The sequence below is a fragment of the Trachurus japonicus genome, chromosome 9 (assembly GCF_045865225.1).
Source record: "Trachurus japonicus isolate A0001 chromosome 9, Traja_1.0".
Classification (NCBI taxonomy): domain Eukaryota; kingdom Metazoa; phylum Chordata; class Actinopteri; order Carangiformes; family Carangidae; genus Trachurus; species Trachurus japonicus.
This window is the reverse complement of record NC_140915.1, coordinates 2,268,375-2,280,892: the sequence shown is the minus strand read 5'-3', so window position 1 is coordinate 2,280,892 and position 12,518 is coordinate 2,268,375. Positions and strand designations below refer to the sequence as shown.

General features: G+C 39.5%; 1 non-coding gene across 1 annotated transcript; it reads left to right on the top strand.

The window, feature by feature from the left end:
* Positions 1-12,052: 12,052 nt before the first annotated feature.
* LOC146980501 (U6 spliceosomal RNA) lies at positions 12,053-12,156 on the top strand. The gene has a single exon (XR_015036711.1). It is a non-coding gene; the product is annotated as a U6 spliceosomal RNA (small nuclear RNA).
* Positions 12,157-12,518: the final 362 nt, after the last annotated feature.

Genomic DNA, 12,518 nt, shown 5'->3' with positions numbered 1-12,518 from the left:
ATGTCTTCATGTCCTCATGTTCTCATGTCTTCATCTCCTCATGTCCTCATGTCTTCATCTCCTCATGTCCTCATGTCTTCATCTCCTCATGTTCTCATGTTCTCATGTCTTCATCTCCTCATGTCCTCATGTCTTCATCTCCTCATGTTCTCATGTCTTCATGTCCTCATGTTCTCATGTCTTCATCTCCTCATGTCCTCATGTTCTCATGTCTTCATCTCCTCATGTTCTCATGTCTTCATCTCCTCATGTCCTCATGTCTTCATCTCCTCATGTTCTCATGTCTTCATGTCCTCATGTTCTCATGTCTTCATCTCCTCATGTTCTCATGTCTTCATCTCCTCATGTCCTCATGTTCTCATGTCTTCATCTCCTCATGTCCTCATGTCTTCATCTCCTCATGTTCTCATGTCTTCATCTCCTCATGTCCTCATGTCTTCATCTCCTCATGTTCTCATGTCTTCATGTCCTCATGTCTTCATGTCTTCATCTCCTCATGTCCTCATGTCTTCATGTCTTCATGTTCTCATGTCTTCATCTCCTCATCTCCTCATGTTCTCATGTCTTCATCTCCTCATGTCCTCATGTCTTCATCTCCTCATGTCTTCATCTCCTCATGTTCTCATGTCTTCATCTCCTCATCTCCTCATGTTCTCATGTCTTCATCTCCTCATGTCCTCATGTCTTCATCTCCTCATGTTCTCATGTCTTCATGTCCTCATGTCTTCATGTCCTCATGTCCTCATGTCTTCATCTCCTCATGTCTTCATCTCCTCATGTCCTCATGTCTTCATCTCCTCATGTTCTCATGTCTTCATGTCCTCATGTCTTCATGTCCTCATGTTCTCATGTCTTCATCTCCTCATGTCCTCATGTCTTCATCTCCTCATGTTCTCATGTCTTCATCTCCTCATGTCTTCATCTCCTCATGTTCTCATGTCTTCATCTCCTCATCTCCTCATGTTCTCATGTCTTCATCTCCTCATGTCCTCATGTCTTCATCTCCTCATGTTCTCATGTCTTCATGTCCTCATGTCTTCATGTCCTCATGTCTTCATCTCCTCATGTCTTCATCTCCTCATGTCCTCATGTCTTCATCTCCTCATGTTCTCATGTCTTCATGTCCTCATGTCTTCATGTCCTCATGTTCTCATGTCTTCATCTCCTCATGTCCTCATGTCCTCATGTCTTCATGTCCTCATGTTCTCATGTCTTCATCTCCTCATGTCTTCATCTCCTCATGTTCTCATGTCTTCATCTCCTCATGTCCTCATGTCTTCATCTCCTCATGTTCTCATGTCTTCATGTCCTCATGTCTTCATCTCCTCATGTTCTCATGTCTTCATGTTCTCATGTCTTCATCTCCTCATGTCCTCATGTCCTCATGTCCTCATCTCCTCATGTTCTCATGTCTTCATCTCCTCATGTTCTCATGTCTTCATCTCCTCATGTCCTCATGTCTTCATCTCCTCATGTCCTCATGTCTTCATCTCCTCATGTTCTCATGTCTTCATGTCCTCATGTTCTCATGTCTTCATGTCCTCATGTCTTCATGTTCTCATGTTCTCATGTCTTCATGTCCTCATGTTCTCATGTCTTCATGTCCTCATGTCTTCATGTTCTCATGTCCTCATGTCTTCATCTCCTCATGTTCTCATGTCTTCATGTCCTCATGTCTTCATGTTCTCATGTTCTCATGTCTTCATCTCCTCATGTCCTCATGTCTTCATCTCCTCATGTTCTCATGTCTTCATCTCCTCATGTCCTCATGTTCTCATGTCTTCATCTCCTCATGTCCTCATGTCTTCATCTCCTCATGTTCTCATGTCTTCATCTCCTCATGTTCTCATGTTCTCATGTCTTCATCTCCTCATGTCCTCATGTCTTCATCTCCTCATGTTCTCATGTCTTCATCTCCTCATGTTCTCATGTTCTCATGTCTTCATCTCCTCATGTCTTCATCTCCTCATGTTCTCATGTCTTCATCTCCTCATGTCCTCATGTTCTCATGTCTTCATCTCCTCATGTCCTCATGTCTTCATCTCCTCATGTTCTCATGTCTTCATGTCCTCATGTTCTCATGTCTTCATGTCCTCATGTCTTCATCTCCTCATGTCCTCATGTCTTCATCTCCTCATGTCCTCATGTCTTCATCTCCTCATGTTCTCATGTCTTCATCTCCTCATGTCTTCATCTCCTCATGTTCTCATGTCTTCATGTCCTCATGTTCTCATGTCTTCATGTCCTCATGTCTTCATCTCCTCATGTCCTCATGTCTTCATCTCCTCATGTTCTCATGTCTTCATGTCCTCATGTTCTCATGTCTTCATCTCCTCATGTCCTCATGTCTTCATCTCCTCATCTCCTCATGTTCTCATGTCTTCATCTCCTCATGTCCTCATGTCTTCATCTCCTCATGTCCTCATGTCTTCATGTCCTCATGTTCTCATGTCTTCATGTCCTCATGTCTTCATCTCCTCATGTCCTCATGTCTTCATCTCCTCATGTCCTCATGTCTTCATGTCCTCATGTTCTCATGTCTTCATCTCCTCATGTCCTCATGTCTTCATCTCCTCATCTCCTCATGTTCTCATGTCTTCATCTCCTCATGTCCTCATGTCTTCATCTCCTCATGTCCTCATGTCTTCATCTCCTCATGTTCTCATGTCTTCATGTCCTCATGTTCTCATGTCTTCATCTCCTCATGTCTTCATGTCTTCATCTCCTCATGTTCTCATGTCTTCATGTCCTCATGTTCTCATGTCTTCATCTCCTCATGTCTTCATGTCTTCATGTCTTTATCTCTTCATGTCTTCATGTCCTCATGTTCTCATGTCTTCATCTCCTCATGTCTTCATCTCCTCATGTCTTCATCTCCTCATGTCTTCACGTGAAGCGTTCCTCATTTTTGTTTATTTTATGAGAAACGCTTCACGAATTTGAAATTCGTAAAGCGTTCCTCATCCTGAGGATGACACGCAAATTTGTGAAGCGTTCCTCATTTTCGTTTATCTGCGTGAGTTGTATTGTTAATTTACAGTTATGTACAGTTTAAAAAAAAAAAAAGAAAAAAAAATTTAAGTATCATCAAATTACGAACATTTTTTTGTATACTTTGAGCTCATTCTTCCATCCGTTGATGTGGGGCTTCACCCTGAGGTATTTGCATCCAGTTGTGTAGAGTTAGAGGCAAAAAAATAACATGTTATCGTGGAAAAACACATTTACTAAAATTGGAACGATACAGAGAAGATCGTGCTGGTGCCTCATCATCCTGGGCACCGCCACAATCTTCTCTGTATTGTTCCAATGTCAGTAAATGTGTTTTCCCACAATAACATGTTGTGAAAATGTGAAAATGTTTTGCCTCTAACTCTACACAACTGGATGCAAATACCTCAGGGTGAAGCCCCACATCAACGGATGGAAGAATGAGCTCAAAGTATACAAAAAAATGTTCGTAATTTGATGATACTTCAAAAAAAAATAAAAAATTTAAAAAACTGTGTATAACTGTACATTAACAATACAACTCACGCAAATAAACAAAAATGAGGAACGCTTCACAAATTTGCGTGTCATCCTCAGGATGAGGAACGCTTCACGAATTTCAAATTCGTGAAGCGTTCCTCATTTTCGTTTATCTGCGTGAGTTGTATTGTTTATGTACAGTTTAAAAAAAAAAAAAAAAAAAAAATATTTGAAGTATTATCAAATTACGAACCATCCGTTGATGTGGGGCTTCACCCTGAGGTATTTGCATCCAGTTGTGTAGAGTTAGAGGCAAAAAAATAACATATTCAAAAAAAAAAAAATTTTTTTTTTTTGCGATAGTTTTGTTGATTTACAGTTATGTACAGTTTAAAAAAAAAAAAAAAACGTCAAAAATCTTTGAAAATCGGCTCTGGCCCGATTTCGACCAAACTTCTGCGTTGGGCTGCAGTAGCGGAGCTCCGCAACAGGGGGCGCAGTGGGCTGGGAGGGAGGCAGCAGCCAGAGCTGCTCTGATGGAGTCTCAAACTGTACATAGCAACAAAATTGAGGCAAATACACAAAAATGAGGAACGCTTCACGTGAAGTGTTCCTCATTTTTGTTTATTTTATGAGATATATTCAAAAAAAAAAAAAATTTTTTTAAACTGTATTTACGGTAACTGTACATGAACAATACAACTCAAGCAAATAAACAAAATGGAGGAACGCTTCACAAATTTGCGTGTCATCCTCAGGATGAGGAACGCAAATTCGTGAAGCGTTCCTCATAAAATAAACAAATGAGGAACACTTAACGAATTTGTGAAGCGTTCCTCATTTTTGTTTATTCGCCTCAATCTTGTTATAGAGAGCCTAAGCGGAAGCAGGAAGTAACGGTCACCATGGGAACTCAACTCTGAAAAACTCACCATAAATGAACGGGACTGAAAGTTTTATTTCGTGATCCGTTTGAATTGAGCCATGAGAAAAAAATCTGTCCTCTACCTGTTTAAAACATCACGTTTCATCCTGAGAAATCAGCAGTTTGTTGTAAAACTATTGTAAAATAAAATTCAGAAGAATCTGTAACCATAGAGACTGCAAGTCGCGTAGGTGACGTCACCATGGCGATCACATGCCGCCCTTTCCCGTGTCAGTTGGTGACGTATTTTTAGTGGTACACCAGATCTGTAGTCCGTGGAGCGGTCTTTACACAAAATATATTCTTCTGTTGCCGTTTTATGATAAACGGCCGATTTCTCTTCATGAAACGTGATGTTTTAAACAGGTAGAGGACAGTTTTTTTTCTCATGGCTCAATTCAATCGGATCACGAAATAAAACTTTCAGTCCCGTTCATGGTGAGTTTTTCAGAGTTGAGGTCCCATGGCGACGTTACTTCCTGCTTCCGCTTAGGCTCTCTATTATGTACAGTTACTGTGCGTTCACACCAAAAGCTTCCAAAGCGTCACCAGATGAGAAGTTGAGCCAGGTTTAACTTTAGGGTAATTAGCTATGACGTGGTTCAGCGGCAACCTGTCCCTGCAGCTCTCTCCACCATAGACATACCATAATAACCCTCTTTATATGTCTATGCATTGCAACACGTTCTCACCCCCAGTGCGTCAACAGCCTGACGAACGGTCACTGTCCCTCCTCGTCACATGCCTGACTCATTAGGTGCCCGTTTTTCGTCAGGTTTTGACGCTCTCGGCTTTCAGTTGATTCCAATGCAGTTCCCTTCGTGGCGATATGTGACGCTCAGAGCAAGTGATCCAGCTGACCGGCTGCGGCACTGACAGACGCTGTGAGCAGAGGAAAACTTTTTTTTTTTTTTTTTTTTTACTTTTCCTTAAAGCTTTATTGAACCTGATGCTGCTGTGTCTGACGTAGTTTACGGCAAGGACGTCCTTTCGGTTATCTATTTATTTATTTAGTGATCATGGTGTTTGGTGCAGAATAATCAGTCAATAAATAAATAAATTAGGTCGGAAGCTACGTCAGACCGGGGGAGGGGGGGGGTTGTGGATTCTACAGGTGAAGACCACTTCCATGTTCAAAAAGCTGCTCTGTTTAATCAATATTCTGAAGAAAGATCTGATTATTAGCCACAACGCTGTAACCATCCAGACTGTGTAACAATATAATGTGCTTCTGCTGAGTCCAAAAGCCCTTTGTAATATCAACTTTATTTTAAGAAAACACATTTTGTTTCCAATGTCATATCACAGAGAAGCACTACATTACCCATAATCCTCATATTTATCAGCGAGGTGTCTAATTGGTTGAGCTTGCTGTTACCAGCAAATGAAAAAATAAAACAAATTGAGCTTATATTATTTTCTTAGTAACTAAAAGGTCTTAACATCTTTTTTGTTTTCAACATTGAATAAAAAAACGGTGCTATATTGTTAAAATTCAACAATAAAGTGCATAAAAGTTGGCTTGACTTCTTTCTTTTTTTCTTTTTTTTCATAATTTTCACCAGCATCTTTCTGGTCCACATCACATCACATTTATTGTAATTTTTAATTCAATGAGTGAAATTTTATTTTTTATCTGAAAAACATTATTATGAATTCAAGGGTCAGCAGCTGTGATCCTTCTGGACGTCCGACAGGTCTGAAATTCTACAGAAACTTTGTCCCTAGTGCTCTGAACAAAATCAAATCAAAATCTCAGCTTCCCGCATCAAAGTCTTAGTGATTTATTCAAGGAAACAGGGTCAAAAAGGTTAAATTTAACACTAATCAGTGACCTCTGACCCTTGAATTCATAATAATGTTTTTCAAAAAGTAAAATTTCACTCATTGAATTAAAAATTACAATAAATGTGATGTGATGTGGACCAGAAAGATGCTGGTGAAAATTATGAAAAAAAAGAAAAAAAGAAAGAAGTCAAGCCAACTTTTATGCACTTTATTGTTGAATTTTAACAATATAGCACCCTTTTTTTATTCAATGTTGAAAACAAAAAAGATGTTAAGACCTTTTAGTTACTAAGAAAATAATATAAGCTCAATTTGTTTTATTTTTTCATTTGCTGGTAACAGCAAGCTCAACCAATCAGACACGTCGCTGATAAATATGAGGATTATGGGTAATGTAGTGCTTCTCTGTGATATGACATTGGAAACAAAACGTGTTTTCTTAAAATAAAGTTGATATTACACAGGGCTTTTGGACTCAGCAGAAGCACATTATATTGTTACACAGTCTGGATGGTTACAGCGTTATGGCTAATAATCAGATCTTTCTTCAGAATATTGATTAAACAGAGCAGCTTTTTGAACGCGGAAGTGGTCTTCACCTGTAGAATCCACAACCCCCCCCCCTCCTGGTCTGACGTAGCTTCCGACCTAATTTATTTATTGATTGATTGATTATTCTGCACCAAACACCATGATCACTAAATAAATAAATAGATAACCGAAAGGTCGTCCTTGCCGTAAACTACGTCAGACACAGCAGCATCAGGTTCAATAAAGATTTAAGGAAAAGTTAAAAAAAAAAAAAAAAAAAAAAAAAGTTTTCCTCTGCTCACAGCGTCCGTCAGTGCCGCAGCCGGTCGGCTGGATCACTTTGCTCTGAGCGTCACATATCGCCGCGATATACGAAGGGAACTGCATTGGAATCAACTGAAAGCCGAGCGCGTCAAAACCTGACGAAAAACGGGCACCTAATGAGTCAGGCATGTGACGAGGAGGGACAGTGACCGTTCGTCAGGCTGTTGACGCACTGGGGGTGAGAACGTGTTGGTCTATGGCCATCACACTCAGTTCCAGAGAGGAGCGGGTTCGAAACTCATCAATGACACCTTCAAAATGTAAATACACACACCTACATTTATATTTAAAGCAGAAGTAAGCGATCTGGTCGTTTTCGCAAATGCTGCGTTCCAGGCAGGCTTTTGAAATCGTAAATTACAGCTTCAAGTCACGACTTACGACTTTGTAGCGTTCCAGGCAACCCACTCGTGTTTCTCCGACCTGTTTTACCTGTGAAAATCACTATAACGGCCACTCGTAACTTCTGACCCGTGAACTCGTACCAGATCCAACTGGTACCACTTCACAGGTCGGAAAAACACGAGTTTCCTTGAACGCACCATAACAGTCCTCGTCCCTACGTCGCCACATTCACGGCGTCCCTTGGCTGCACACACAGCCCTGCATGCCGTTCTCTCTCCTCATTGGATAAAAACTGTAGGATACGATAAAAGTTTTCTCCTGGGCTCAGAGCAGAGCAGAGGGACTGACAGACCCGTGTTTCAGACCAAACACTCTATAGAAGTGATTGCTGTCGGAAGATACAACTATTTAAGACTTAGATTAACACAAATATATCACTTACTTCTGCTTTAAGTCGTATTGGGCCGGATATATATGTGTTGTATTGTCATAAGTCTGAAAACCACAGGTTGTCTCATATTCAGGGTCCAGATGTTTGAACATTAAACCAGTCAGAGCTTTTCTTCCCCCCTCTCTCTCTCACACGGAGTTGATGGACAGCTCATGGACCTCTGGATGAATTTGCATTCATTTGTGTTACTTTGCAAAGATTTCTATTGATTTCATTCACAGCTCTGAAGGCTGTGTATGCTGAAATAACGGATGTTCTGTTACATCCAAAATATAATACATTACTTATTATGAGTTACTGTCATTTGAAAGTAATTAGTTTCATTTTGCCGGTTTACATGCAGACTTTTTTTCTTTCTGCTTCAAATGATTCTGAGTGAAGGTTTCATGTCACATCAGCTGTTACTGTAACATGTGATATGATCTGTTCAGCTGTTTACAGCAGGAGACACTTGTAACAATTCCCCTTTTAATAAGGATAAGGGGAACTGGCACAAACGCCTCACTGCTGCAGGCGGACCTAGGTTTGCGCTACTGGTGCGTCCGGGGAAACAATAAGGAAACAATGAACAAAGTCGCTACTTTGTCTTAGTCTCTGTATTTCACTGAACTCAAAACGCACCCAACGTGGGGCGGCCAATAATACACAATTACACACAGATCAGATCAACAAAACCCGAAAGCCCTCCCCCCTCCCGCTGTCCATTCAGTCCGAGTCCCAGCTGTGGGATTGAGTGTGTGCGTGTGGCGTGTATTTGTGTGTGAGTGCGCGAGCGCACAGTCACTGTCCGTGCCGGCGTGTATGCGTGTGTGGGGGGGGGTGCGCGAGCGCACAGTCAATGTTCGTACAGGTGTGTGTGTGGGTGTGTGTGTGTTGGCACGTGGTGAGGGTGAGTGAGAGAGAGTTTGTTTGTCCTACTGTCCACACGGGAGAGACGCCGCGGCTCCTCCGAGGTGACCACCAGTCCTCTCCCTCGTCCCGCTTGGCTGAAAACGGGCCCGGCCGTGCGGTGTCCAAACGGGCCTTTATGATCCACCGGTTAATCCACAAAGTAAATCCAATGTGCCGCTTCGGAATTTCCGCCACGCCAGCCGTCCAAACGCCGACTGTGTGTCTCTCTCTCCCCCCTCCTCCCGAGGTCACTTCCCCATTTAAACCCTCGGTTCCACTTAATGCACATGTGCGCATTGAATGAATGAATGAATGAAAATGTGTTTATTTCGGTCAGGTCATTCAAAGTTAAAAGTCCAACAAAACAAAAAAAAAAAAAATCAGCTCAACTAGAAAAGAGCCGACCGAAAAGGAATAGGCTGAAGCTCTCGCTTATTTTCGCCTACCCTTCTTACATGATCAACTTCATCAGATCACATCATTCAAAACATCAAACAGAAATAATATTGTTTTGCACAATATCCCAAAAACATAATTCCATAATAGTGTCAGTTACGTCAACCACATCTCTCATATTTATCAAATACCTTTTTCTTGAACAAACGTTTGAATTCATACATTGACCGGCACATTTTCAGATCATCGTCTAGTGCGTTCCATATATTTACACCCCTTACAGAAATACACTGATCTTTTATTTTAGTCCTGGACTTTGTTTTTTCCATCATACGTTTCCCTCGGAGCTCATATTTACATTCCCTTTTTTTAAACATGATTACAATTTTACAAGGTAACAAGTTGTTAAATACTTTGTACATTATCAATGCTATTTTATAATCCACTAAATCCATAAATTTGAAGGCTCTTAATTTAATAAATAATTCATTTGATGGTTGTCTATAATTTGACTTAGTGATAATCCTTACAGCTCTTTTTTGAAGAATAAAGATCGGTTTAGTATGGGTAGGATATGCATTCCCCCATATTTCTAGACAGTACGTTATGTAAGGAACAAACATTGTACAATACAGAATATACAAAGCACGCTGGTTCAACATATCTTTTACCTTATATAATATAGCGATTGATTTAGCTAATTTAGATTTGACATGATTAATATGCATTTTCCAATTCAATTTCTGTATCCTCTATTCTCAATTTAACTACTGTATCTGTTTTACGGTTCCCAAAAATCATAAATTTTGTTTTACTTATATTTAAAGATAACTTATTTACATCAAACCATTTCTTTACAAGTTTCATCTCGTTTTCAACAGTAGTTATTATATCAGTTCACTGGTCCCCAGAACAAAAGAAATTTGTATCATCTGCAAAAAGGATGCAGTTCATATATTTCAACACTTTACAAAGTTCATTCAGATACAAAATAAATAATTTTGGCCCCAGCACTGACCCTTGCGGGACCCCGCATTTAACCTTTAATAACACAGAATCAGTTTTATCACAGGATACATACTGCCATCTATTACTTAAATAAGAACACAACCAGGAATGAGCTACCCCTCTGACACCATACTTACACACCTTTTGCATTAATAATCCATGATCAATCGTATCAAAGGCCTTTTTAAGGTCAATGAAAATTCCTATCGTGTGTAATTTGTTGTCTGTGGCGGTGGTTATTTCATCCATTAGTTTCATAAGTGCTAATCCAGTAGACTGGTTTGTTCTAAAACCATACTGATTCTCGCTCAGGATGTTATGCTTTTCTATAAAACTATCCAGTCTTATGACAAATAGTTTCTCAAAAATTTTGGAAAATTGCGGAAGCAAAGAAACTGGTCTATAATTTGTCACAAGATCTTTTCCACCAGACTTATACAAGGGAATTACTCTAGCTGTTTTCATTTCATTTGGAAAGATTCCAGTTCTGAGTGAAAGATTAAAAATATAGGTCAGAGGTTTCACCACACCTTCTATGGTGTCCTTAATTAAGGCCATGTCAAAACCATTATTATCTGTAGACCGTTTTTTTTAAAATGCTCTGACAATCCCCATGACTTCTGTTTCATAAGTGGCTGTGAGAAACATACTATTTACATTCATTTCTGTCAAATTACTTACTTTGTCTATATTAATTGGTTGGGCAATATCACTTGCCAACCTCGGTCCTACATTTACAAAAAAACTATTAAATTCATTAGCAATATTTTCCTTATCGTAAATATGAATGTCTCCCTTTAAGATGGATTGGGGGAAGTCAGCTTTTCCATTGTTCTTTCTAATCAAGCTGTTAATTACTTTCCAAGTCTCTCTGATTTTGTTTCTACTATCTTCCATTAATTTACTATAGTAATTCTCCTTACTTATCCTAATTATCTTTGTCAATCTATTTTTATATAGCTTATATCTTCTTTCAGCTTTATCTGTTCTACTTCTAATAAATTCTCTGTATAGTATATTTTTCTTTTTGATTGCATTCTGTAGGGTTTTGGATATCCATGGCTTATTTTCTTTTTTACTTTTATCACTACATGTTCTCAGTGGGCAATTTCTATCATAACACTCTTTGTATATACTTAAAAATCAATTATAAGCGTCATCTACATCAGCAACATAAACAGATTCCCAGGTTTGTCTCATCAAGTCCATTTTTAATGACTCCATTGTTTCTGAATTTCTCAATCTAAATGTTGTTAGTTTTTTCCACCCAGTATTTCCCCTTAGATTGTGCTGAAATGTTGTAAAAATTGGTAAATGATCACTTATATCTTGGATGAACAATCCCCCTACAGTTGCATCTATGATATTAGAATAAATATTGTCAATTAGAGTTGCACTGGACCTAGTAATTCTACTTGGTTTAGTGATCCTTGGGAATAGCCCAACACTATACATGGTGTTAATGAAGTCAGTTGTTCCCGTATGACCCTGTGGGTTTAGTAAATCAATGTTGAAATCCCCACATACAAATACAGTCTTCTTATTAATTATTTTTTCATACAAATCAATCATTTGTTCCTTAAGAATTTCTATTCCACATACAGGAGCTTTGTACACACAACTTATGATTATATTAGGAATAACACGCACTACGCATTACGCACGCAACTTACAGCAAAAGAAAACATTCATTCATGCATTACAGGTCCGCACGTCCCCGTGCGCAAACAACAAGGATAATTGATAACCTTCCCAGCCTAATACACAATGAAACAAAACCTGGGGAGCAAATCACCTACCCCAGCTCCCATAGACTATGGCCAGGTAAAATACAGTGGATCACTACACACTGTATTTATTCACAACACATGTTTTACAGCTGTAAAGAGTCATTGTGTGAAACATTTTCACATTTTCACAACATGTTATTGTGGAAAAACACATTTCATGAAATTGGAACAATACAGAGAAGATTGTGCTGGTGCCTAAGGATGACACGCAAATTTGTGAAGCGTTCCTCATTTTTGTTTATTTGCCTCAATTTTGTTGTTATGTAGAGTTAGAGACTCCATCAGAGCAGCTCTGGCTTCTGCCTCCCTCCCAGCCCACTGCGCCCCCTCGGAAAAGTTTTTTTTGACCAAAAATCAAATTTCTTCAAATTTCTCCAAAAATGTTATTTCTTCAAATTTCTCCAAATTTGGATATGTCGTCAGGGGGGCTGAGGGGAGTCAAACGCAGAAATTTGGTCGAAATCGGGCCAGAGCCGATTTTCAAAGATTTTTGAGGCTCGCGGGTGTAGGAAGAGTTCTTTTGACCAAAAATTAAACATTTTCACATTTTCACAACATGTGAAATGCCAGCCGGTGAGCCGCTCCACCTCGACCGGAG